Here is a 27,866-nt window from a genome sequence, read left to right as displayed (position 1 = left end):
CACTTCTGTGGCAATTTGAAGGAAAGGCACTTTTTACATACCCCAAAGCTGAGAAGCTGCTTTTATGTATTATTTCTGCTAACTTGGGAGCTTGCATTCCAGTGCAACTGTGTTTTGGCCCTCTTCCTCAGTCCGTATATGTTGCAGGAAATGATGCAAATCTACCTGCTATCCTTGTTGCATAAGTGGACCAAGCCTGCAAGGGATTGAGCACCTACTCATTGAAGCTATTCACACAATGCTCGAAACCGGACTGGGCTCCTCTAGCCCGGTTTTGAGCAATCGTGAGAACTACTGGGCTCACGGACGAGCCCAGTGGTTCTCTGGCGTCTCCATTAATGGAGTGAGTGCTCCATTAACCTTGTTTATTTGATCGTGTGTCAACCACGGCTGCTTGCAGCCATGGTTGCCACACTGGGGTGGGGGTGAGAGCGGGGCGGGGGGGGGGGTGTTGGGAGGCCAGGGAGCCGTGTGGCAGCACACCCCTTCCCCGACCCCTGGAGCTCCTGATGGAGACATGGGAGTGCCCAACTGGAGCAGCTGCTCGTCTGGGCAGCCAATGTGGCAACCCAGCAACGAGCAACTGCTCGTGTGCAGGGAGACTGGGCTAAATCTGCTCTCCTCACACAAGCCCCATCTGGCACTTCACACCAATTGTGTGAAGCACCTCATTGCCTTCTTAAGTGGGCATGTCTTTGTTTGTTGCACTAGTGCAACATTCATCTGGATGTCGGGCACTATTATTTCTTTCACAAATCTAACCTATGGGAAAAAATTCACACTCCCACTCCAGAAATGCACTTGGTCCCTCATGTTACTTTACATCATTTTCTAGTGCTGCAGCTTCTTGAAATGTATTTTGCTGAGATCTTCGGGATCCACTTCTGCTCAGAGCAAAATACCAGGCTGGTTTAACTTCCATGTCATGGTTAGTTTGACTAGGAAAGTTATGACTCAGTAGATTCTCTGACCCCTGCCCCCCCCCTCGGTGGTTCAAGAACACAGGTGTGCTACAAACACAAATATGTATCAGAAATCAATGAACTATGAATCCATACATTATCTTAAAACTCAAATTAAGGCTTCTGTATTATAAATTAAGCCACCAGGATTAATTTAGCCAACTGAACTTCAGTAATGAAAACAAATTATTAGAGGGGAATTTTGAATCTAGACTCAATACAATTCAAACACATGCAGCTAATTAATTCATTTTGAATGTTCATTTCTGCTATGATGATGTATAACAGCACATAGGATTTTTTTTTGGTGCAGATTTCATTTTCCCCAGTAAAACATGGGCCCTGATCCAACTCTAGACAGTTTGTTGTGTGTTTGACCAGGACCCATGGGGGAATAGAGATGCAAACATTTCTCTCAAGTGCCTCCATGTGCATCTAATAAAAATACATAGTAATTACATAGTAATAACAAATCTATGGATATGTGATTTTACATCTACCCTCCCCCCGCCCACAAAGTATTTAAGCCAATTTTAGTAGGAGGGTAAAACATTATTTGATAGGATGGCTAAAAGCTTTTAGTCCAATGCAATGTTAAAAAGGTGATGTGTTAATAACTTAAAAATCCATGTTTGTAATAAACAAGTTAACAGGCTCTTACCTGTTTTGCTAGCATATGTTGTCTAAATATGGTGTCTAAATATTAATATTTAATAAACTTGAAAGACACTTTTGAGAATAGAACCGAAAATATTAGATTTGGATATTCATCATTTATGTGCTATAAGGATGTGCATGGAATGGCATGTGTGTTCCATTACGAGCTCGGAACAGAACAAAAATGCCCAGATCATTCCAATGGAAAAACTGGTCAAGCTGGTTGTTCCAACAGAATGAGCTGGAAACATTCAAAACATCCGGAGTGCTGTTTTGGACTCCAAAATGGCACTCTTTTGGTCTCTGCACATGTGTGGCAGCCATTTGTGTGGTGGTGCTGACAAAATTGCAATACAGCAACAACTTTATTTGTTGGCTACCCCATAACAAATTATTCTCCAGGTTCCATATTGGCATCTTCTGCATTCAGATAGCAGTCAAAGTGGGATATCTACCACAAGGTGATTCCCCCACTGGAAAGGTGATAGTTTATCGGCTAGTTCAGGCAAGCCACCCACTGGTACATGAGATAAGAATGGGGTCACACCAAGTGTGTGTACTCTGTGACTTCAGTGGAGGACATCCCAACATGCTCACAGCACGTCTCTTTATCATGTGAGGGGACTGTTCATCTGAATTCCCCTAAACATGTTCCAAATACTTATTTAACTAGGTATTAGGAGTGTGTGTAGAGGGCCAATTAAGATGAAAAGATCCCTCCCTTCATCACATAATAAAGAGATGTGCCAAATGTGCAAATGTTGCAAATATATTTGCAACAACCACAGAATTAAAATCGTTGAAATGGGAGGTCCTTTTGACATGAAAATTAGTATGAAATGAGAAGAAACAGTTTTGAATCAGTCCTATTGGATATTTCTATTTTGAGATTGTTCTGGTACAGTAGATTCCCTCAAGTACTCTTTATACATCAACCAGTTTTTACTTTCCCGCATCTTTTCCATGATGCTTTCCCTCACTCCTGACCAAAATGCTTTTAGCACAAAAAGTTTTGCAGGACCTAGGGATTCAAACAGACTCTTGTGCAATAAACTAGGATAACTTTTTTCCCTCCTTTCCAGAGATTTCATTGGTCAGTGAAACCATAAAAGTAAACTGACATACCATTCTGTAGCATTGCCTGCCTAGCTGTCAGAGCACAACAAAACAAGAATGATGTATGATCAAAGGGAAATTGCAAAATCTAGCAAAATATGGGCTAAATCTTCTGCCTGCAATTGTCTCTGTGGGTATGGTTCATGGAGATGACTAACGTTCTGAACCTTATTACCTTTTAATACTACGAGTTTATTAAAGGGACTGGGGTGGCTTCTTGATTATTAATATCTGTGAATCAAAAGCCAGCATAGACCGAAATTCTTACTCAGTGAAGCTATTCTCATGAGTGAGTAAAACTGGGCTAAGGGAGCCCAGCCCATTTTTGTTTGTTCACGAGAACTGCCAGGCTCGAGGGTGAGCCCGATGGCTCCACAGCAGCAAGCCCGCATGTAGCCACCCCCTTAAACGAGGTTAACAGAAATGCTGTTTCTGGATTGTGTATCAGCTGCAGGTGCTTGAGGTTGCAGCAAACACACTTGGGGGAGGGAGGGGGATCCCAGGAATGCACCATCCACTCATGCAGTGCATTACTGGGGCTCTGGGGGACGGGGTGCCACATGGCGGTGCTTTCCTTCGCCTGACCCCTAGAACTGCTGGGCAAGGCAAGGCGAGTCATGGGCAGCCCGCAAAAGAGCTGCCGTTCATCTGGGCAGACAATCCACACACCCTGCAATGGGTAAGTGAGGAGAGCTGGTCTTGTGGTAGCAAGCATGACTTGTCCCCATAGCTAAGCAGGGTCTGCCCTGGTTGCATATGAATGAGAGAATAGAAGTGTGAGCACTGCAAGATATTCCCCTCAAGGGATGAAGCCGCTCTGGGAAGAGCAGAAGGTTGCAAGTTCCCTCCCTGGCTTCTCCAAGATAGGGCTGAGAGAGGCTCCTGCCTGCAACTTTGGAGAAGCCGCTGCCAGAGAAGACAATACTGAGCTAGATAGACCAATGGCCTGACTCAGTACAGTGGTCCCTCGACTTACGAACTACTAGACATCCGAATTTTTCGACTTACGAAAGGAAAACTGCCTCTTTGCCCCCGCCAGAGACCATATTTTACAGAATAATGGGGCGCTGGAAACCAGCCGCCACCCCCCCGCCGCTTTCTCCTTGCCCACACCATGCTTGCTGCAACTGCCACTGCCCTCAGAGAGGGATGGCAAAATTTGCTACTCCTTAAATTTTGCCACCGTAGGCAAATGCCTACTCTGCCTCTCTGTTAATCCACCACTGCTCATCTCAACACTGTAATTTTTCACATTCGTCCTTAACAACTTCTTTGATTTCGTTCCACAGTTCATCTGGTCCCCTATCAATGAGGTTTAGAACTTCAAAGCGGTTCCTGATGTTCTCCTTGAAAATGGTGGGTACATTCCCAGGGTCATATCATGGAAACTGGATAGCTTTGTGTTTCTGCTTTAGCTTGACTTGGAACTTGCACATGAGCAGTTCATGATCTGTTCCACAATCGGCCCCTGGCCACTTCTTTGCTGTTATAATTGAGCTCTTCCACCTCCTTGCACCAGTAATCAGTTTGATTTCTGTGTACTCCATCTGGTGATTTTTAAATTTTACATTTTATATCCCGCTCTTCCTCCAAGGAGCCCAGAGTGGTGTACTACATACATAAGTTTCTCCTCACAACAACCCTGTGAAGTAGGTTAGGCTGAGAGAGAAGTGACTGGCCCAGAGTCACCCAGCAAGTATCATGGCTGAATGGGGATTTAAACTCGGGTTTCCCCGGTCCTAGTCCTGCACTCTAACCACTACACCACACTGGCTGTCATCTGGTGATGTCCATGAGTATAGGCGCCGCTTTGGTTGTTTGAAGAATGTGTTAGCAATGAAGAGATCATTGGCTTGGCAGAAACTAATAAGTCATTCTCCTGCTTCATTTCTGTTTCCTAGGCCATACAGTCTGACTGTGTTTTCCAACTTATCTTTTCCGACTTTGGCATTCCAGTCTCCAACCACCACCAGCACATCTTGCTTGCATCTTCTGTCAATTTCAGACTGAACTTGAGCATAAAACTCAGCTTCCTCTTCTTCTGTTTCAGTCCTTGGGGTATAGACTTGAAAGACTGTCATGTTAAAGGATTGCCCATGAAATATAATTGATATTAGTCAGTCACTGACCACATTGTACCCAAGTACTGTCATTGCTATATCCTCCTTGACTATGAAAGCAACATCATTCCTTCTTTGTTTTTCATGTCCTGAGTAGTAAATGGTATGATTTTCTGACTGAAATTGTCCTATTCCAGTCCTTTTTAATTCTCTGATGCCCAAGATGTCAATCTGTAGTCAATTCATTTCATCTTTCACTGTGTCGAGCATTCCCATATTCATGCTTCTTATGTTCCACATTCCCATTGTAATTCTGTCTTTCTGTCTGTTGGGTTTTCTTTTCCTGCATGACAGCATCAGCTGCTAGACGTCCAAAAGGCTTTAATCTTAATATGCTTACATTTAGTTAAATAATACCCAATTTGCTTTTAATACACTAATGAATGGATTTTATTATTTCACATTAAACTAGAAACCTGATCTTATGAATGTTTACTCAGATCCACAGAGTTTGGTGTAAGTTACTACTAAGTAAGTGTGTTGCAATCCCAAGCATACTTATGCAGAAATAAACCCCATTATAATCAATGGGACTTAGTTGGTGTATGGTTATGATTGGTTGGAAAGCTGTCAGTGGGACTCAGTAGTTCTTCCAAGTCAAGATAGTTAAATCAGACTGTCGATCAAACTGAATTAAGAAAACTTATTGATACATATCAGAGATAAAGTTCTCAGAAATCCTCAAATACTTTTGTCTGTAAGTCAAGGATTTTCAGATTGTGTTAGTGAATGAAAAAGCAACTCATTAATGAGGACCCATCCATCAGCCCTGATGGGGAGTAAAGTAATACAAAGTCTGCAGCGAGTTTAAGGCAATGAAAATTCATGAAATGCAATACACCATTTTGAGTCCAGCATCTGGCCATCAGTGCTACCATAGTGCGCCAGTGAGGTGATATTCAGTGACATAATGCCATCTGCAGAACCCCAGCACATTTGGTCTATCATATTATGGTGATGATTTTCTTCCCATAACTCATAGTTCAGGTGTCATAGTCCCCAGACGCCAGGGGTCTTTAAGCAGTGTGACAGCAAGTGCAGGATGCCAAAATGTTATAAAGGCAATGTCAGCCCGATTAAATAGAGGTGCTTTCAGACTCGGAGCAGCTCTCATTCTGTCACCACCCTGCATTCACTTGTCGTTCTGCAGATTGGGGAAACAGCAATATAGAAACAATATAGGGATAATTTGAAAATATCTTGGGATTGAGTGGTTGCTCATAGACCTATGTGGTAGAAATGTTCCCATCTCAGGTGGGGTTTATGCATTGTGTGGCAATTTCTTCTCTCCTAAAATATAAGCACATGGACATATTGAAATCCAAATGCAGAGTGGGTCTAATTTAAAATATCACCTGGGGGAAAGGCTGATATACAGCAGGCAGACAGTTTTTAAAAACACACACACACACACACACACACACACACACCTGCCTCTAGCTCTTTTTCAGTAAGATCCTGCTTTCTGACTCTCACTTGCAATGCATGAACGTATTATTGGAGACCAAATATTCTTTTTGCAGCTGTATTGACTTGACTATATTAAATTTATATTGAATTGATATGAAAATTAATGACTCAATGATCCTGTTTGTTTAGTGCCACACTGAAGGGTTAAAAATAAGTTGTCAAATATTTAAGACAAGCTAATTTGTTACTTTGTTGCTTTGACTGGTTAATCAATGCAGCAGTTAAAAAGAAAATCAATATTAAATCTCTCTAGCCCCCTAAAGGAGTTCTCTTATGGTGATACCAATGGTAACTTAGCTCAGTATTGTTAATCCTGACTGGTAATGATTCTCTGAGGTCTCAGGCAGGTGCAGAAACCTCCAGAGAAATTTCACTAATATTGAAACTCTTTTAGCTTCCCATGAAACTCTTTGAGAATACCTGCACCCTGGTTCATGTAAGTTTTGTTTTAAATCATATTCAATATCCGACATCCTGACCAATGAAGCATGAGTGCTATGTGAGAAGTTTTGCTCTTGATGGGTTCAACTAATGCAGCACCAGCCCACAAATGTGGGAGAGTGAGTGGAATTTTGACAACCTCGCCCTTCACCTGGAAGTGTTCTGTACCACAGAAAAATATGTCTCTGAATATTGTGCAGCCTTCAGGACTTCTTTTGGTGACACAGAGGTAGGACTACTATACAGTTACACCCTTATCTCTCGGGGGCGGGGGAGGAATGTCCTTGAGGAAAAGCAATCTGTCCGTTTATTTGCCCAACCCCACATGCAAGTTACCTGGTAGACCCCCCAACCCACTTTGAGTCAGTGGTCAAGTCTAACAGTACCCAGAGGTCAGGGCATTTCATTTGTAATGAACCAAACATGAACGAATTCATCAAATTGTTTATCAAATGAGGATCATTTTCAGAACTTCATCTGTTAGCGATTCATTATACATTTAACATTTGGGTGAGGGCTTACCTTGGTATACCAGAACCCCTTTTTGTCTCCTGGTGGCCTCCATTACAGTATGTTTTCCTACAGTGCCTCAATATTTTTCCCCAACACTGCTAAGGCAATGATAGCACAGAGAATTGGGGGGAAATAAAATGGCAGCTACAACAATACATGGTGGTCCCACAGGCTTCTGCCATTTCATCCTCCAAACAGCCCTCTTCAGATATATCATGGTTCTAGTACTGAAAGCGAATAGGAAGTCCCACCCAGTGCCATCACTCAGCTCCTGGACCTCACCTTTCACGGCTACAGTGATATTTGTGTGAAAAAGGAAGCACCGTAACTATGATGGTTGTTGGTGCTGTAACTGTGAGCACTTCATGGCGAGTAACATCTGAAGAGGACTAATGTTCTACACTGATGCTACACCTGGGTACTGTGAGGAAAAAAAAATGCCAGTCATCACTGGTGGTGCTGAAAACCAGTATAAAGACAGAAAACTGAGGGGAGAAAACAGCTAGAGTTCAGGCACAGAGTATGAAGCTTTGTTACTTTATTGGGCTTTTGAACTTGGCATGGTCAGTTATTCTATTGTCTGTGTTGTATTTTGGTTGTTGCATAGGATAGTGTTTTTAAAAGACATTTTATCACCTTGGGTGCTTTTCTAGGCAGAAGGGCAACAAATGCATTTTCCAAAAAAGCGAGCAACCAGCTGTTCCTACCAGGAAGGGTTCATGCCTGTTTCCCCAACAGAATTCACATATGTAGCTCTGCCTCCCCAAATCCTCCCTGCAAATGCCCTTGCACTTGTGTTAGTCCATATTTGCTATGTAGGAAGTAACTTGTGAACCAGACTGAGAAATGCATGCATACCTAGATTCCAGAGAACACAGCAGCCCTCTTTTGGAGTCCTTTTTCTTCTTTGCTTGCTTGTTAAATTTTTAAAATAATAGGAAAAAAGATGAAGCAAATATTATTCGTAAAGCCTGTCAGAGGTTGAAATCTGCCAGATCTGAAGCAAGAAATGACAATGGCATCAGTCATTGACGCAAAACAGCTGCCAGGACTCTTTATATGCAAGTCATTCCATGCAATAACAAAATGGAAAGAATAGAATACTCGTGCCATCATTTCTTGTAGAATTAATGCCCAGGTGAGAACTCCTGAAATACCACAGTTGTATCTGAGCAAAAACAAGAAGCAATAAAGCATCATACTCATTAGGATCCAATTTGCCATAGCAGCAGCCAAGTGCTTCAGTTTACTCCCAGTGGCAATTGGAAGTGAGGGTTGGAGACTAAAGAAACTTAAATTAAATTCATAGTACCATGCACATTTGGAATTCAATATTGACAGCTCTAATTATACAGCCCTTTCCAACATACGTTCATTAAGTCCAAGCAAGAGAGGCCAGGAACAGCAGGAGCAAAGTGAAAACAAATGCAATATTCCATAGCAACTGACCTTTCCTCCTTGGTCTGAAATATGTTGCATGCCACATTCCTTTATTTATTGGTAATTAAGAGAAAAGGCAGAGGGTCTTTTTTCAGCCACTATTGAATATGTACTGGAACTATATAGAAAAAGAGAACAAAGGTCCAAAACATGAACAAAAATTATCCTAGAGCAGAGGTTGCTCAATAAGATCTGCACATAATTTCACACCTATCCTCAATATTTTCAAAATTAAGTCTCACCAAGAAGTTCACAGCTAGAAAAAAATGGCATGGCCATCTACCCAGTTTTTTCAATCATGACAACTTATTATTGTCTTCTGCAAGACAATACCTGTTTTCTCGGGCTTTTATCTGAAATTAATTTTAAACTGGTTGTTTTTATCCTATAAGTTTTATCCTATAACTTTTTATTCCATGGAATTGGTTTGTTTTTACTATGTTTTATATTTGTGGTGTTTTAAATTGTGTACACTGCCTAGAGATGCACATAGGCAGTATATAAATATGATAGATAGATAGATAGATAGATAGATAGATAGATAGATAGATAGATAGATAGATAGATAGATAGATAGATAGATAATCATAATTTCTAGTACCAAGGTCCACTAAACCAGGATTTTGTTTTGAACAACAGCCATCCAGATGTCCCTGGAAGCATACAAGCAGGGCCTGAAGGCTATCTTGTTTTCCCCAGGCCCCAGAGATTGAGTTACACTGCCTCTGAACATGGAGCTTTCATTTAGGTATCATGGCTAATTGCTGTTGAGTTATTTGTATCCAGTGCTTCCTCAAAAGGACAGACATATCCTTCATGAATTTATTTGATTCTTCTTTAAAAGCTATTTAAACTAGTGGTAATTGACAACTATGGTGGTAGTCAACTCTATTTCATACTAGACTATTCCAGCCTAATAGACTTGACAGACCAGATTACGGCAATGCTATCTTGTTTTATAATTGCTTCCCTTGTAAACTTCTTGAATATTATGCTAGTTTAAGAGGAAGCCACTATAAGAGGAAGCCACTTCCACTTCTCAGTTGAAATTGCTGGCTTTGTCCTATAGATCAGTTTACTCAGGGACGACTTTGCAACTGCCAGTACCTTGAGATTGGCCTCAGAGGTCCTACTTGTGGGCCCACAGGAGAAGTTCGGGGCAGCTGGCACTAGAAACAAAGCCATTGTAGTCACTAGTGGAGCCAGACCAAAGGCAACCAAGTGTCCCGTCACCCTGCCCCCTATGTCTGATGTCAGACACGGGTGGTGGTGGTGGTCTGGCTCCCAAATGGGGCCACGCAGCCCCGTTCGGGAGTTAGATCCAGGCCAGCGCTGCGTTCGCAGCACGGCCAGAAGTATCTCTCCCTGCCTTTAAGGCAGGGAAGAGCCTCTCCTGGGCGCACTGTGAATGCAGCGCTGGCCATTTAACTCCCAAATAGGGCCACGCAGCACCACTCACATCTGACATCAGGTGTGTCTGGTGTTTGACCAGCACCCCCCGCATCTGACATGGGGGCATGTTGGGGCTGCAAGGCACTGCCCCTAAGGGGTGGCAGCCTGGGTTCTTTGAACCCGGTCGCCCAATAGTGGCTATGCCCCTGATTGTAGTGGTGATTACATATTTTGGAACTCCATCCATAAAGAAATGTACCTGGCTCCCTCTTTTTCCATTTTTATCTAGAAGCTTAAAATGTTATTGTTTGGCCTTTTAAATGACCCTTTATGGGTTTTTTGTATTGTGCATCAATTTATGTTTTGTATTAATTGTGAGCCATACTAGGGTGATTTCAATTAGGAAAGGCAGGGTATGCATTCCTTAAATAAATAAATAAATATGGATATTGGCAAGCAGACATTTTGAACAGTAGCAAGAAGCAGCAGTTTAAGGAAACGAATATTCGTGGGTGAAGGATGAATTTATTCATCTCCATGGCACTCTAGCCGCAATGCTTGGCAACATCTAATTTTTAGGGATTTGCTATTACAGTGTTAAATGAGAGATTTTAACATGCACTACATTCTGAGTGAAACACAAATCCGTACAAAATAGCTAAGAGTCTTATGGAACCTTCAAAACATTTGTTGTGGCAAAAGTTACTAGGGCTGTGTATCAGAACTGATCATTAGATTGTATTGGATCCATTCTGATTCCAGTTTGAATGTTTTGGTTTGCCAATGCACATTGGCAGCCTGCTTTAAATTGATCCAATAGTGCCCCCACTATTGGATCAATTTAAAGCCAGCTGCCAATGTGCATTGGCAAACCAAAGCATTCAAACTGGAATCAGAATGAATTCCAATGGAACCATCAGATTGATTCGATATATTTGGCCAGGTAAGTTGAAGGCCTAACATAACAGAAGCACAGTATTTTTAGCTTACTTCCCTTAAGGAACAGCTGTGTGTGTACCTCCCTATCAACTTTGCAATGCCTGGATTGATTTGGACCAAATTGGACCAGTTGTAGTGCTATATAGGGACACTCAGTAGCATAGTTTGTGATGATGCCATCCACCCCAATTCAATATGGTGTGTGTGAATATTTGAGGCTCAAGTGGTCTAACTTGTGAACTGCCTAATCAATTTGAACCAAATTTGGTACAGTTATAAGGACATATAGTGACACCTCAATGGCACAGTTTGTGATCGAACCAAATTTAGTACAGTTTTAGGGACACTTCAGTGGCATAGTTTGTGATGATGTCACCCACCCCAATTCAAGATGGGTGTGTGAACTTTTGTGGCAGAAGTGGGCTAACTTGTGAAGATGGTAATTCTCAATTAAGATTGTAGTGAAAGGAAAGTAGGCAGATTAGTTCTTACCAGAATATCTTATCCTTTCTGTTATTGAAGAAAAGCTACTGCCTCTGTGGGCAACAGCAGCATAGTTTAAAAGTGTTGTTTTCTCGCCAGCAGCCTCCCCATAATGTCCTGAGGAAAAAGCAACATCATGCAATTCTCTGACCTCCCAAGTAGAATGCAGCCATGTACGATGGCCCAACAAAGACAGAGAAATTTGTTTTTGCTGCTTGGCTAGAACGATAAAAGCCAAGGGAGGGTTTGTCAAGAACCCATCAGGCTCTGGTAGACTGCATTTGTCTTTGTGATTGTCATGTTTTTAACTGACCTCAAACTCTTTTTCATGATGACTCAATCTGGCTTGAACTGAGTGCATGACTTGGCATGAGCTGACCTTTTCCCATGGCTGCCACAGGCCAAGAGATGCATGTAAATAGGTCTTCCATTACCCCAGCTTGCAAAATCCTTTGCAGTTACTATTCTGGTTCACTCTAATTGCTGTGTTTATTTGTCCTAATTCAGTGTAGCCTTCATTATGAAGCACATTCTCTGAGTTGGTGCTTTATCACTCAGAATGCCAAAAGCAATTGGGTTGAGCTAGTTGTGTGTGTGTGTGTGTGTGTGTGTGTGTGTGTGTGTGTGTTTTAAAAAAATTATTATTTTTTTAATCTAAAAGATTGGACAGTGCTTGTATTCCATGAGTTATTTCTTTGCAGTTGATCCTGTTTCTTGCCAGTCACATACATCTAGCCTGACAAGGGACATCGAAACAATAGCCATCAATTACATGTCAAAGTAGATTCTCTAGGCTTCTGTTTTTATCTTCTTTTTCAGGGACAGAATGCGTCTGTATGTAAATGTGTGTAGGTTAAGACCCATTGAGATATTGGCACTACTTGCAAATGGGCTATCTATCTATAGCCATTTTTTAAAAAAATAGTGTGTCAGGAACCTGAGGCTTATTTGCACAACATTTCCAATCGTATATGTATATACAGTCTACAGTCAAAGACAAATAGTACACTCACTAGCTTCAGTACCATGCAGCATTCTGATTGTTTTGCTTGAAGAAGTGGAGCAAAGTGAAATGATTAAGGATATAAAGGTGTTAGGCAACCTTAATGTCAGGACTGGTAGCTTCCCAGATGGAATCCCAATGCATCCCAGAAGGATTGTTCTACTTAACATATGAGGTGTGGCTGTCATATTACAAATATTTTGCATATAGGAGGGTTTAAATTCATTCTTCATTAGCTTTAGTTAAAATGAGATTGGGAAACAGCTCTACCCAAGAGCTTGGAATATTGCTACCAATCAGAATAGAGCATGATGGGCTAAGTGGACAGATGCCCTTACTTACCTATGTTGCAGGGTGTAGGAGTCACATCCACATGATACATTGGGATCTAAAGGATCAAGCCAAATTAGAATTGCCACTATGTTTGGCCTGAACTAAAAATTGAGGCATTATGAACACACTCCAAAATTCTGCTTTCTTGCTGAAAGACAATTGGAACGGAACCAAAAGCATTGCAGAACAGTGGGAAAAATGACAGAGCAGAACTGGGGGATCATCCCAGCGCCACCCCTCCCCACTGCTGCCAGAACATTCACTGAGGAATGTTGTGCTACTAACTGAACTCATTCCAGTTGCTGGAGAAGTATATGTGTGCTTGTGTGTGTGTGTGTGTGTGTTTCCCATCACTAGTTAGATACTGGAAAAATTAGACATGTATGTTCCAGCCATTTTTGAATGGTTAAGGAAACTACTAGACATAACTGAAAAGGTGGGGGGGGGGACCCAAAAGTATCTATAAAGAGACAGAAGAGTTATATATATCCCAGGATTTAACAAGCAAATGACAAATTATTGGACCCATAACAATTGAAACTTGTATTGCCAAGAGATTACTTTATCATATTTTTATTCTGCAATGGCTTCAATTGCATACATTGTTTTTACCTGAAATTATGATGGCCAACATGACAGAAAGCCCTCTGTTGACCTTAGGGACCTGCCAAGTTTGCTGCAGAACTTGAAAGGCAGCCAAAACAGTGTAGTGTAACAGAGCTGCTTCAGAACTACTTCAAACTGCTTCTGGGCAGTCATGCAGCACTCCTTCCTTTGTTTCCATTGGAAGGAGCACTATGCTACTGCCCAGGAGTGGTTTAAAGTCATTCCATAGCAGCCTGTATGGTAAACCGCTGGGACTGCCTTTCAAGCTGCAAATCAGCTCCACCAGGTCCCTAATGTTAACATAGGGCTGTCTATCATGTCAGCCAATATTTTTAATCCACTATCACCCTCTTCCTATGTCTTTATTTATTTATTTTATATCCCACTCTTCCTCCAAAGAGCCCAGAGCGGTGTACTACATACTTAAGTTTCTCCTCACAACAACCCTGTGAAGTAGTTTAGGCTGAGAGAGAAGTAACTGGCCCAGAGTCACCCAGCAAGTATCATGGCTGAAGGCAGTTTGAACTCGGGGCTCCCCGGTCACCATGCTGGCTCGTGTGGTGTATTATTATTTATTATTATTATTATTATCATCATCATCAATAAATATTATTATTTTATTATTTAAACATAATAAAAATAGTATGCACAAAATGATTGCCTCCCTGTATTCCAACGTGCTCTAAGACCTTCAAAAAAAGTCCCCCTTTTATGTTCTCTATACATTGGCAGGAGATTATAAAAATCAAGGCCTTCTCAGGTGTGGCCCCTGCTTTGTGCAATCTCACTTATCAGGAAAACTCAGCAGGACCTAAGCAAGATGACCCATTTAAGCCTCGTGCCTGATCTGGCAGGGCATATAGTTCCTATGTGCAAGGATTAGTGGTTGGGGTGTTTTCATGTGGGTAGACTTAGACATTTCCCTTCCAGATATGTCCTGATGCTGATAGGTTGAGAAACAATGATGGGGGCTTGGTTTGGAATGGAAAAAGAGTGGAAAGGCTTAAATAGTCCTCTGAATGAGCACTGTTCCTCAACTTAAAACTGCATCCTCCAGAGGCTGCTTTTTATTGTTGTTTAAACTGTAGGGCTTTGTTCCATGCGTTTTGCACATGAGGTTTAGTTTGATGCTTAATTTAACCAACAAGAGAAACCATTTGAAATTTTTGTCTGGATAAAAACAGTCTTGGATGTGCTGCTGTTTTGTGTGGGACAGAAGATACTTTATAACTAATACAACCTGTCTATGGGCCTGTTTTCTCCTTCCTGCTTTGTCTACATATTTGTAAATAAATAGATTTTTTTTTCTTACAGAAACACAAAATGTCTCCACTATTCCTCTCTCTTCACACAGGAGCCAATCCTATAATTGTTTCCAGAGAACTTCCTACCACTTGTGGAAGTGGAGTACACGGAATTTTCTTGAATCTAGGTTGACTAAATAGGTGTTTTATAAGCACACTTTATAACACTGAACTAAGTTGCAGAAAGAGATTAAGTAGCCCCATTACATTTCATGTCCAGTTGAAATCATTCCATGTTTTTATTGTGCAGCCTCATGCAGTATGCTAAAATCTCTCTTTTCTAGCAAAGGTCTGACCTTCTCTTAACCCAAGTCCCTTTTCTCCATAGCATGAATCTGTCTTGAGATTGTGGCAGGTCATATGGCTCTCTCTGAAGATACCGTTCTTATTGATCCATCTATCATCTGTCAAGGGGGTGTAGTATGAATAGAAAAAATCAAGTGCCTTGTTCCTCTTCCCATTAGATCAAGGTCAACACCTCCATGATATGCTTAGTCTCCAGGAGGGAGTCCCTGAGTTTTCCATCAGCTTTCCTTGTGAGTTGGCTGCCGACTCCACCACTTCCCTGTTGCAAGAAAGTTTGATGAATTTTCTAACTTACCTCTAAACTGGGAGTTGCCCCTGCCCTCTTATTGAAACACTTGGTGCAAACTTCCTCAATCTGATTCTCATGTTGATATTTAACTCTGTTTCCCCCAAAATCTGCAGTGTCAGATTTTTCACTCACCCTCTCTAAAGGTCAATTTGATAAGCTCATTATTAGAGAAAAAAATGAAGCAACACCAGTTACAGACCACTGTATAGCCATGATTCACTGTAAAGTAGGCTGCACCCATGTGCGTCATTTTGCTTACTTTTCTTATTTTAAGTGCATGCTTTCATAAACTAAATTGTACATGATGTACCCTTTTCACAATAATATTCCCAGGTGCAAATTAAGATAAAGTTAACTAATTAGGTATGTGCCTATTTTCATGAAAGTAATTAACCATCATTATGTATTTTCCTAATAATAGAAAAATGAGTGCTTTCATGTGGCATTTACACAGAACTTTATCACTGTAGAAATAATTTTGATGTAAATTGTAAAAGGAAAAAAAGAAATCTCATATTAGAAAGTTGTTTCTTTCTATGTTGAAAACTATAACAAACTATGGAGAACAGCTGGTGGGGGGGCATCCAATGGTTCTTAGAAATATTTACTCAGCACTTTATCCCAATTCCAACATTATGCCTGATTGGAAGGGGGCAAATGGAAGTACACCAGCTAGGCAGGTGCTCTCTCTATCTCTCTCTCTCACACACACTTTAGATGGGTGCAGTTTTCTCATGCATTTAGTGCTTGTCTGAAGAGGCCAGTGCTGAATGCATGGAAGGTTCCTCCATGCAGTGTGGAACCTAGAGGTTCCACATCATGTTGAAAAATCCTCCACTCATTTAGCACTGTCCACTGCAGCCAAGTGGCAAATGTGGGGAGAGCATAACCATGTCCTCACCACACTGAACACAGCCTACCACATAAGTGTTATGGACTACAAATTTCTTGATAACTCTGTGTCGGGACATGATGGGCATGGGGCGGTTAAACGTGACAAAACTTAGCCTGGTACAGGGAAGAGCCCAGCCATCATGTTGCTTGCTCTGTATAGCTGCCTGGTTTGATGGCCGTAGCCAGGGGCCTAGAGGCAATACTAGAACATATGGGTTGGTTTGTTTTTTAGTTTAGAATAGTTTAGCTTAGAAAAAGGCAGCTAAATGAAAACATGATAGAAGTCTATCATGATGTGGAGAGAATGGATAGAGAACCATTTTTCCTCCTCTCTCACAGCACAAGAACCAGGGGTCATCCCATGAAACTGAAGGAAACCCCATGAAACTGAAGGAAAAAAAGTAGGACCAACAAAAAGGAGTACTTTCCCACATAGTGCATAATTAACCTATGGAATTCTCTTCCACGCGGTACCTGGTGATGGCCACCAGCTTGGATGGCTTTAAAAGGGGCTTAGACTAATTCCTGGAGGACAGGTCTATCAGTGGCTACTAGGTTTGGTGACTAGAGGAGCATAACGGAGTATTCCATTATGAGTCTGCATCTGCAACCTTAACCAAGTAAAGTTGAGCTACAGGTTTATCGCTTAAGTGAAAAACTAGGCCTCTGTGAACAATCAACACATATAAACCAAGATCTAAAGAACTATTTTAGACCTGCCAAGGTGGATTGACTTTCTTTTGCAGAAGATTCCTGTGTGATACATTTTACACACTTCGTGTAATTTTCCTTCTATTGAACTTGCAAAACTAGTTGTACTAAGGTTTTTGGTCCTAAAATTAGAGGGTGTTTTTTCTTTCTTTGTGAAGTTAGTTTTAAAAAATCACGTTTTACCTGAACATTGAATCCTGTGAAAACAGTACACTGAATATATTCCTGGATCACCCAGTATTTCTGCTAACCCCTGCTAACTTGGCAAAGAGGCACCTTTTAACGTGGTGATTCTCTTTATTTAGCAGGGGGAGAGTAACTGGCCCTATCCACCCCCAGCACAGTACCTCCAGTGACTGTTGCTGGTATCTATCTTGTGTTTCTTTTTAGATTGTGAGCCCTTTGGGGACAGGGATCCATCTTATTTATTATTTCTCTGTGTAAACTGCCCTGAACCATTTTTGGAAGGGCGGTACAGAAAGGGAATTAATAATAATAATAATAATAATAATTAAATAATTTAAAAAATAATATTCTGAACATATTTCTGGATTCTGGCTAAAAAAGAAATTTGAATAAATAAATGATAGACATACATTACTGAAATCACAGGGTTTTCTTTAAAAAAGGAATGCATCATGTCATAAATCATTCACAAATAACTCAACCCACATGTGAGTTAACTAGTTTGACTTCTGTGCTGAGCACTGAATTTAAGCAAATAGGCAGCACAGTCCTATGCATGTTTACTCAAGAGTAAGTCTCACTGTAATCAGTGGCCTTACTCTCAGCCAATTGTGCAAAGGACTGCAGTCCTAGTCCTGATGCAGTCAACAGGATTAACCTGATTTACCTCAAGGTATTCCAGATTAATTGCTTTGTGGATTTCATCCTTGAAGAAACATGCAATTCTAATAAAAATTGCCAAGTGTTCCAATGATAGGGCTTTCTCCAAAAGCTGCTATATACAGTTCTGCAGCTGAAAACCCTTGATATCAATTAAGTTCCAATAACATCTGTGATTTCTTTAGGGAAGACGTAAATCAGTTTCTTCTGACATGGCACTAGGATCTCAATTCTAATTGATCACTGCTGCCCCAGAATTGGCCAGTAGGGAGCCTGAGCAAATTATTTGATCAGTGCCTCTGAACTTTATAGCTTCACAGACTCATCAGGGGTCTCCTGAAGCTAGCAAAATACCTTTTTATTAGGGCAAATTATCCGACCATAGACTGGAAAAGCCTTCAAAGATCAGTAGCCCCAAACCCTTGAATAGCAGGATTCTATGGACTCAAACTTCCTGAATTGTGCCTATCCAGTCAGGGGCATAGTGATAATTGAAGGGGGGGGGTATGTGTGTGTGCCTAGGTCCCTGCATGTGTGTGTGTGTTTGTGTAAAATTGTCTGCATGTCTTGGGAGTGTGTTATGAGTATTTGCATAGGACAAGAAAGGATGTGCTGAGAATGCTGCATGCCCTTACAGTTCTTCAGCAAGTATCCAGGGGAGGGGAAGGTGTTGCTGGGCTCACTCCAGCTTTGCTACACCCCTACATTAAGTTTATTATTTACAACAATAATAGGAAGGAGACCTCACAGTTTGCTGGGTATTCCGTTTTAGAACAAGAAAACACAGTTTGCTGGGTATTCAGTTTTAGAATTACTCCACCCCACCCCCACCCCCACCCCCACCCCCAATATCTTCCGGCAGCGTTGAATATTACCTCAATTCTTGGTGATCTCCTTGAGAAATGATTGCTTTTTCATTGACATTGTTATTACTTACCCTCACTCTCAATTGCCTTGGCTTGCTATCAGTTGAATTCTCTGACATCACCCCATACAGCACCAGCTCAGGGACTTTTACAGCTGGAGGTAATGCCAAGAGGTCATTGCCCATGCCCCTAATACTGGCCCAGCCCACTGATGCTAACGCCTACAACATGGGGTAGAACCAGCTCCACCTCTTGCTCATACCTCCCTTACCCATTTCCAGGCAGACTTACCTTCTAGGCATGCCAGGATTTTAAAATGCAGGTCAGCAGTGGAGGTGTGAATGGAGTTTCTAGCATGGAGCAGTGGCCTCAGCACATTGCCACCACTTTGCTAGCTGGATCACTTTCCCTCGTGCTTTCTTTCCCCTCTGCCTTCCACCAATAGGCCTGTGTGCTGAAATTTGCTCCCAAAATGGAGAAGACAAAGCACACAAGTTCATTGGGGAAAGGTGCAGGGGAAGAGAGTGAGAGAAAAAGCAATCCAGCCAATGAAGTGGTGGCAAGAAGCAAAGGACACTGCTTTATGCTCCATCCTCACCTCCCTCACTGTTGCCTCTGCCTGACCTGAAATTTGAAACCCTGGTGTGCCCAGAAAGTAAGAGAGCTGGGACCACATGCCCAACTGCTTCACCACCTTCACTGCAGTTGCCCGCCGATGCTACCTCTGCTGCTCATCCGGCTGGCTTCACCAACACTGCTTTTAAAAAATTGCGTATGAAAAATGCCTGTTTTGCACTTACCTGTTTTGTACTGGCACAGCCTGATGATGTCACAAGCTACATGGATGCCAATGAGAACAGGACTGCCTTGAACGGGCTGTCTGTTCTTGCTTAGATTGGGCCTGCTCCAGGAGCGGAGCTATAATTGGACAGATGGGTTCAAAGAACCTGAGCCCCCCAGCTTCTGATAGCCAACTGGCTTGCCCCTCACTATTTTCTTAATATTGTGATTTTTTTTGTCAAAAAGTCAAAACTAGGCAATATAATGGCACTGATTTCATTATATGAGTTAGCTCAAAGGCATCATTTTCATTTCTAAATCAAAAATGTTCTTTCCCCCTCTTCCATTAGTTTTACATAATAAAACTTAATTTTTTTCTACATTATAATATATAATGTTGCATATTAATATGTTCTATAGCACATGCATACACCATGACCAATAATGACTAATGAAAATTCTGCAGCTTCTGCACTGGAGCACATGCATAAATTAACAATCAGAAAACAGAAATTTAGTCTTTTAGACTCATGTTGTAAGTGGACTCTGGATGATTATTTAATTGAGTAAAAATAGTGAAGATTCCTCTTTTCCTTTATACAAACTGGGTCACAATCTTTCACAGACTAAAGCACATCCTCTAATGATCTTTCAAAGTAGCATAGCTGCTCATAGATGGCCCACAGAGAAAGCAAGGCTGCCTCTGATAACTGGCCCACAATGCACTAGGGTTGTGCATTTTTGGTTTTTTCTGTTTTGTTTTTGGCCCGAATCCGAAACACCCCCATTTTGTTCTTTGTTCAAAATCAGCCAATCTGAAACACCGCAGTTTTGTTCTTTGTTCGAAATTGCAAAATCCGAATCCAAAATGTTTTGGATTTTTAAAGATGGCCCTGGGGCAAAACTAGTGGGTGGGGGTGGTAATTGGGCAAAGGGCTGATTTTTGGTGGATTTTTGATTTTAAGGTTTTTCCCATAGGGAAGAATGGAGGTTTCAACAAATGTATAGCTTCATATCGGGGAAAGGGGTGACCCAGAGCAGAGTAGGGTGTGTGGTAGTGCCCAGTGGGGGCAAGGAAGCTGCCAGAATTATTTCAAAGGAATTGGGCAGAGGGCTGATTTTTAAAGATTTAATGGAGTTTACGTGTCTTTAAAGTTCTTCCCCATAGGGAATTATGGAGATTTCAGCAGCCCCATAACTGCACTTGGGGGGCACCAGGGTGGCCCAGAGAGAGTGGTTGTGTAGAGCACATAGGGTGCCAACCACCCTCATGGGTTGCTAATCCATGGGGTACTGGTTTCTGAGATGTTTTGAGTGTAGATTCTCTGATAGCATATGAGAGTGGATTCATTGTTTGTTGTAGAAAATCTCATATGCTACCAGAGAACCTACACTCAGAACACCTCAGAAACAACAGAACGCTATGTGCACCTCAAAAACAACAGAACCCTAGTGGCACGCTATGTGCACTACACCACCACTCGCTCCTGACCACCTCAGTGCCCCCCAGGTGGAGTTATGGGTCTGCTGAAACCTCCATTATTCCCTATGGGGAAAAACCTTAAAGATGCATAAACTTCAACAATTCCTAAGAAATCAGCCCTTTACCCTATTCTTTTGGAATCTGGGTTGTGGCAGGCACCCCTTGGGGCACTGCCACCCAAGCTTCTGTTTTGCCCCTCAGGCCCCCTTTCTTCCCCAAATCTGCCCCAAAGACATGTCAACTTCAGAAATTCTTTCAAAATCAGCCTTTTTTCCAATTCCTTTGCATCTGGGTGGCACCCGGCACCCATTGGGGCACTACCACCTGACCCGCTCTTCTGCCCCCAAAGCCCCCTTTCTGCCCCAAATTCACCCCAAATAACCAACATCACACATCAACAAGAGCTTTGCAAAGAACCAGGCAGATATCCAAAGGTTGTGCACATCCACATTCCCCCCAAGAAATGCAATTGATCTACACACAACAGTGTGAAACAACAACAATGAAATGCACACTGCCCACTGGCCAATGAGGGTAAATGCACACTGCCCCACTGGCCAATGAGGGTAAATTTTACCCTCATATTTCCTTAAAAGGAATAAGGAGGCAATTGCCAGCAGATCAGCCAATGCTTTCGCTGGCCAATCTGCAGGCTGGAAGAGCTCGAAATTCAAACAGATATCAACACTCAAAATGGAGACCAAAGGAGAAAGACTTTTCGCGATTGCAAAATGGAGTTCCAAAACAGCCGAAACAGCAAAACGTTTTGTATCCGAAACAGGTTTTGGCTACAAAATTTTCTGTTTTGAGCATTGAGTGTTTTGTTTTGGCTACAAAACAGCCAAAATGGCCTATTTTGTGCACAAAACATTTTGTATCCAAAACAAAACGCACATCCCTACAATGCACTACCTGAAGTTGGCGGCTTCAGCCTGCTCTTTGATAGGTCTAGCCAAAAGTTGAATACTGTATGTATTTGCTTGCAAATAGATTCCACTGTGTTTTGGGATTAACTCCCTAGTTAGTGTTAAACACACTAACTAGGGAGTAGACCCCCAAACATAGTGGATTTTTGTTCCAAGCAAATATCCACAGGAGTGTGGCTTTAGTCTGGAATAGTTGTATTTGCCATGCTCTTCTTCCATTTGAGATGTGTCCTTATGTGTCCCTACAACAGTACCAAATTTGCTCCAAATGGGTTCCCACTTGCACTTCAAACATCCATGTGTACACCATCTTGAAATGGGGTGGATGACACAAACCATGCTGCTGAGGTGTCCCTGTGTGTTGACACACACTACATACTACAGCTGTACCAAATTTGGTTCAAAACAGTTAGGCTGTTCACAAGTTAGCCCAATTGCACCTCAAATGCTCATGTGTCCACCATCTTGAATTGGGGTGGATTTTAATTTCACATTAAAATTAATTGTGTTAATGTTTGCCCTGGTTCTCCAGGGTTTTTAGCTGTTTGAATGTTTAATTGGTTTTATTCTGTTTTTATAGTTTTGATTTTAATTGTTAATTGGTTTTACTTGTTTTTATTCTGTTGTAAACCGCCCTGAGCCATTTTGGAAGAGTGGTATATAAATCGAATGAATGAATGAATGAATGAATGAATGAACTACACCACTGAGGCATCTCTATTAGGGGTGTGCAATTCGGGATTTCGGGTGATTCGGCTCGGACCCGAACCGAATCACCCCTGTTCTGTTTTGTGCCCGAATCTGGGTCACCCGAATCACCCTTGATTCGGTTCGGATTCGGATTTAATCCGAATCCGAATCCGAATCGATTCGGGGGGTAAAAAGGGGCCCAGGGGCAAAATTTTGGGGTGGGGTGGTAGTTCCCAATGGGTAGAGTCTACCACCCCAATTTCGGGGGGATTGGGCAAAATCCTGATTTTTGGTGAATTTTTAAAGTTTTAGTGACTTTGGGGCAGTTCGGGGGCATAGCATGGGATCTGGGCAAAAGGAGTGGGGTGGGGTGGTAGTGCCTAATGGGTGCAGGCTACCACCCCAATTTCAGGGGGATTGGGCAAAGGGCTGATTTTTGGTAAATTTCTGAAAATTTCATGTCTTTGGGGCAGATTGGGGCATATTGGGGCAGAAAGTGGGGCCTGGGGCAGAATAGTGGGGTGGGGTGGTAGTGTCTAATGGGTGGAGGCTACCACCCCAATTTCAGGGGGTTTGGACAAAGGGGTGATTTTTTGAGAATTTTTGAAGTTTTAGTGACTTTGGGGCAGTTTGGGGGCAGAAAGTGGATCTGCCCCAAAATAGTGGGGGTGGGGTGGTAGTGCCTCATGGGTGGAGGCTAACACCCCCATTTCAGGGGGATTGGGCAGAGGGCTGATTTTTTGAGAATTTTTGAAGTTTGGGTGTCTTTGGGGCAGATTGGGGGCAGAAAGTGGATCTGCCCCAAAGGAGTGGGGTGGGCTGGTAGATAGTGCCTAATGGGTGGAGGCTACCACCCATCCCCAATTTAAGAGTGATTGGGCAGAGGGGTGAATTCTGGTGAATTTATTTGTATGAGGTTTGTCTTCATAAGGTGAAGTGTGCTAAATTGATTACTTCCTCATATTATTCATAGTAAAGGAAAGTGTGAAAAAGTGAAAGTGGGGTCATGAGAGTTGTTTAATTGAAAAAAATCTCATTTGCTATGATAGAATGAGAATTCACACCTCAGAAAAAACTTCTGAGGTGTGAATTCTCATTCTATCATAGCAAATGAGATTTTTTTCAATTAAACAACTCTCATGACCCCACTTTCACTTTTTCACACTTACTATGAATATGAGGAAGTAATCAATTTAGCACACTTCACCTTATGAAGACAAACCTCATAAAAATAAATTCACCAGAATTCCCCCCTCTGCCCAATCACTCTTAAATTGGGGATGGGTGGTAGCCTCCACCCATTAGGCACTATCTACCAGCCCACCCCACTCCTTTGGGGCAGATCCACTTTCTGCCCCCAATCTGCCCCAAAGACACCCAAACTTCAAAAATTCTCAAAAAATCAGCCCTCTGCCCAATCCCCCTGAAATGGGGGTGGTAGCCTCCACCCATGAGGCACTACCACCCCACCCCACTATTTTGGGGCAGATCCACTTTCTGCCCCCAAACTGCCCCAAAGTCACTAAAACTTCAAAAATTCTCAAAAAATCAGCCCTTTGTCCAAACCCCCTGAAATTGGGGTGGTAGCCTCCACCCATTAGGCACTACCACTCCACCCCACTATTCTGCCCCAGGCCCCACTTTTTGCCCCAATATGCCCCAATATGCCCCAAAGACATGAAATTTTCAGAAATTTACCAAAAATCAGCCCTTGGCCCAATCCCCCTGAAATTGGGGTGGTAGCCTGCACCCATTAGGCACTACCACCCCACCCCACTCCTTTTGCCCAGATCCCATGCTATGCCCCCGAACTGCCCCAAAGTCACTAAAACTTTAAAAATTCACCAAAAATCAACCGTGAACCGAATCACCCGAATTTTTCATGCCCGAAATTCGGGTGAATCGGCTCGTGCCCGAAAAATATCGGGGGACATCGGGGGTGATTCGGTTCGGCCCCGAATCACCCGAAATTGTTCATTTCGGGCACAGATCGTTCTGTGCCCGAAATTTTTTGCACATCCCTAATCTCTATGTGTCCTTACAGCTGTAGGAAATTTAGTTCAGATCTGTTAGGCAGTTCACAAGTTAGCTCACATGCCTCAAACATTTATGCATCCACCATCTTGAACTGGGATGGATGACATCATCACAGACTATGCTGTTGAGGTGTCCTTATGTGTTCCTACAACTGCACCCAATTTGGTTCATATTGGTTAAAGCATTGTGAAGTTGATGCAGGGGGAGTGAACACACATGGACAGACACACACACACACACACGGAATGCCGGGTGATATCATACGTAAGCCTGCTGGAAAGTAGGCTAAAAATACCTCTCTGAAAGTTTTTCTGTTCATATTAAAATTCTCAAGTACAGTTTTACTGCTTTTTATGGAGTTTACCTGCTCTTTCCTGGAGGTAGTCTCTTCTACCTGCTATATTTCTTCCCATCAGTATCTCAATTGACTAAACAGCAGGTACTCGGGAAAAGTAAAGTTAGCTTCCGTGCCACATGTTCTGTTTTTCTCTAAGGCTGTGTTTCTCTTTGAGCATACATCTTCCTATCTGGCGTGCCTGTGGACTTACGGCCTGAGTGGATCTCTGCTGCTTTATCAGAGCCTTTGGTGGGTTTAATCTCTGTTTTTTTTTAAAAAAAAATCAGAACCTCAATGTATTGTTTGGCAGAATCTTGATATTTTCTTCCCCACAGTGATAAAAACACCTCCGTCTATAAGTAGAAGTAAAAATAAAGCCTTATAAAATGATTCAGAGTTTTCCTTCTTTGGACACCATCTGCCTGCCTCTGGCGATAAAGCTGGTGTGTCAGTGGGGGCTCAGACTTGCCAACAGTTGTTTCATTTTTCATCTGTAGGTACTACAAAAATCTTTTTAGCTTATCTCTGCTGATTACGAAGGCTATTCCAATAAGGGGCAGCTGTGAGTCTTGCAAGTCTTGGTGTTGAGGCAAACTTTTGGCCACCTTGGATGAAGCTTTTAAGAAATCATTCTACTGTAAAAGCTCATGATTAAGACTGCAATCCCATGCAAATTGACTGGCCATAAGTATCACCAGAGCATGGCCTAGGCTGCAGAAGTAAGGCTGAGGGAACTTGAATTAGATTTCTAGAACCTGATGGAATAGAACCTGGACCAGCTATGCCATTATATGAAGAAGAGGAAGAAGGAGGGGAGTGGAGATAGTGGCAGTGACTGGAATTACACATGAGTCTGTTTTAAGAAGTTATTGTCTCAGTATCCCCATCATATTTACCTGCATTAATAAGGAACTAGCTGACCCCGCACAGAGGATCTGTGCAGTTATGCACTGAACCTGTGTCATCCCCCCCACAGCTCCCTCCCTTCCTCGCTCCCCCCCACAGCTCCCTCCCTCCCTCGCTCTCCCCCCACAGCTCCGCCTCCCTCGCTCTCCCCCTGCAGATCCACCTTCACTTGCTCCGCCCCCGCAGCTCCCCCCTCACTCACTTTAACCCCGCAGCTCCCCCCTCGCTTGCTCTACTCCCACAGATCCCCCTCCCTTGCTCTCCCCCGCAGCTCCCTTGCTCTCCCCCACACAGCTCCCTTGCTCGTTCGCTCTCCCCCACAGCTTCCTCGCTCGCTCGCTTTCCCCCTGCATCTCCCTCGCTCGCTCGATCTCCCCCCTCAGCTCCCTCGCTCACTCACTCTCTCCCCCCCAGCTCCCTCACTCGCTCTCCCCCCCAGCTCTCTCCCCCTGCAGCTCTCCCCATTGGGCAAGCCAGGGCCAGGCCATCATTCCGCCTCCTCCTCCTCCTGGCTTGTAGGGCTTTGCCCACCGTCTGCCCATCTCCTCGCCACCGCCATTATTTCTCCCCGCCACCGCCTCCTCTTCCTGGCTGTCGGGGCTTTGCTCGCCGTCCACCCACCTCTTCTGGGTGGAAGGGCTTCTCCTGCCGGCCCTCCAACTCTGCATCCTGACCGCCGCCATTATTTATCTCCACTTCAATTCTGGAACTCTTGCACACTCTAGAGCATCTGCGCATTAGTACTTAATTGCTCCCCTCACCTCAGAGATCTCTCCGCCCTCACCTGAACTGCACCCCTGCTCCTCCTCCATCCCATTGCTTCCATCCCCATCACCCTTCTTGGTCATGGCTGCAGCATTGCTGCCGCCTATTGGCCAAGCTGCAGCCTCCTATCCCCAGAGACCTCCCCACCCTCACATGAACCCCACTCCTGCTCCTCCCTCCAGGAACAGCAGCAGTGGTTGACCGGGTAGTTCCTCGCTGCTACCACCACCATGGCTGCTTGTTCCCCTCAGGCCGCTGACAGGCCCAGGCCCATCCCTTGCCTGCCTGCCTGCCTCCTTGTGACAATGGCCTTGGTAGCCCCAAATTGCAGCAGTGGTTGACTGGGCCCTTTCTTGCTGCTAGTGCTGCCATGGCCACTCATTCCCCTCAGGCTGCTGACAGGCTCAGGCCCATCCCCTGCCCTTCATTCTGTCTTTCTTCCCTCTCCCTTCTTTCTCTCTCTCCTCCACTCACTCTTCCCCACTCTTTCCCCCCCTTCCCTTCATGTTTTTTCTCTCTCTCCCTCCGTACCTGAGTTAACAGATTTTGTTCATCTTGTTTCCTCATTTAATTCACACAACAGCAGCCTCCTTCTCCTGAAGGAGCTCTTTCCTCCCTCAAGACCCGTCTTTTTGCAGACCCCTGCCTGCTATCCATATATATATTCCTCTCTACAATCAAGAACATCTTCCAACCAGTAACAGTTGCATTCAAACTGACCTTAACCATCACAGGCTCCTCCTCCTTATCTGCATAGGGAATTCCCACTGCCCACATTGCCACAGGCTCTTCCTCCCTATCTGCATATAGAATCCCCACTGCCCAATCACCATGGTGCTTCTGCTCTCACAGGCTCCTTCTCCCTATCTGCATATTGAATCCCCACTGCCCAGTCAGGTGCTTCTGCTTGCAAACTCTGTCAGCCAATCGCCTCCTTTCTAACATGTCCCCACGTCTTGGAGAAATACTAATATAGAACATGTGCCTTGGACTGCTGTTTCTAAGAGCTTAAGCTTTGCTCTCCAGGAAAGGCCTATTGGGACTTAAGATTTCAAAGAATGTCAGCGTAATAGCTGACACAGTTGAGTGGTCCGTGGTGCATTGTTCAGAACTTGTATCCTTCTATGGTGCACTCTTCCATTTATGGGAAGCAAACGGGGGAATTATTGAAAAATTTCTGAATGTGTATAGCCAGGTTGGACAATCCATCTAAAATTGTACATCTTTTAGATAACCATGAGAAAGATTTTA

General features: G+C 43.1%; 1 long non-coding RNA gene across 1 annotated transcript in view; it reads right to left on the bottom strand.

The window, feature by feature from the left end:
- LOC128351258 (uncharacterized) overlaps positions 1-27,262 on the bottom strand; it is a 74,261-nt gene extending 46,999 nt beyond the window's left edge. The window contains exons 1-2 of the long non-coding RNA XR_008319671.1: positions 27,147-27,262; positions 24,972-25,206 (exon numbers count right to left, since the gene is read on the bottom strand). This is a non-coding gene — a long non-coding RNA (uncharacterized LOC128351258). The remainder of the gene's footprint in view (positions 1-24,971; positions 25,207-27,146) is intronic.
- Between the last annotated feature and the right edge of the window lie 604 nt (positions 27,263-27,866).

The sequence above is a fragment of the Hemicordylus capensis genome, chromosome 3 (assembly GCF_027244095.1).
Source record: "Hemicordylus capensis ecotype Gifberg chromosome 3, rHemCap1.1.pri, whole genome shotgun sequence".
In the NCBI taxonomy this organism is placed as follows: Eukaryota; Metazoa; Chordata; class Lepidosauria; order Squamata; family Cordylidae; genus Hemicordylus; species Hemicordylus capensis.
The sequence above is the reverse complement of the archived record's forward strand: the minus strand, read 5'-3'. Positions and strand labels throughout refer to the sequence as shown.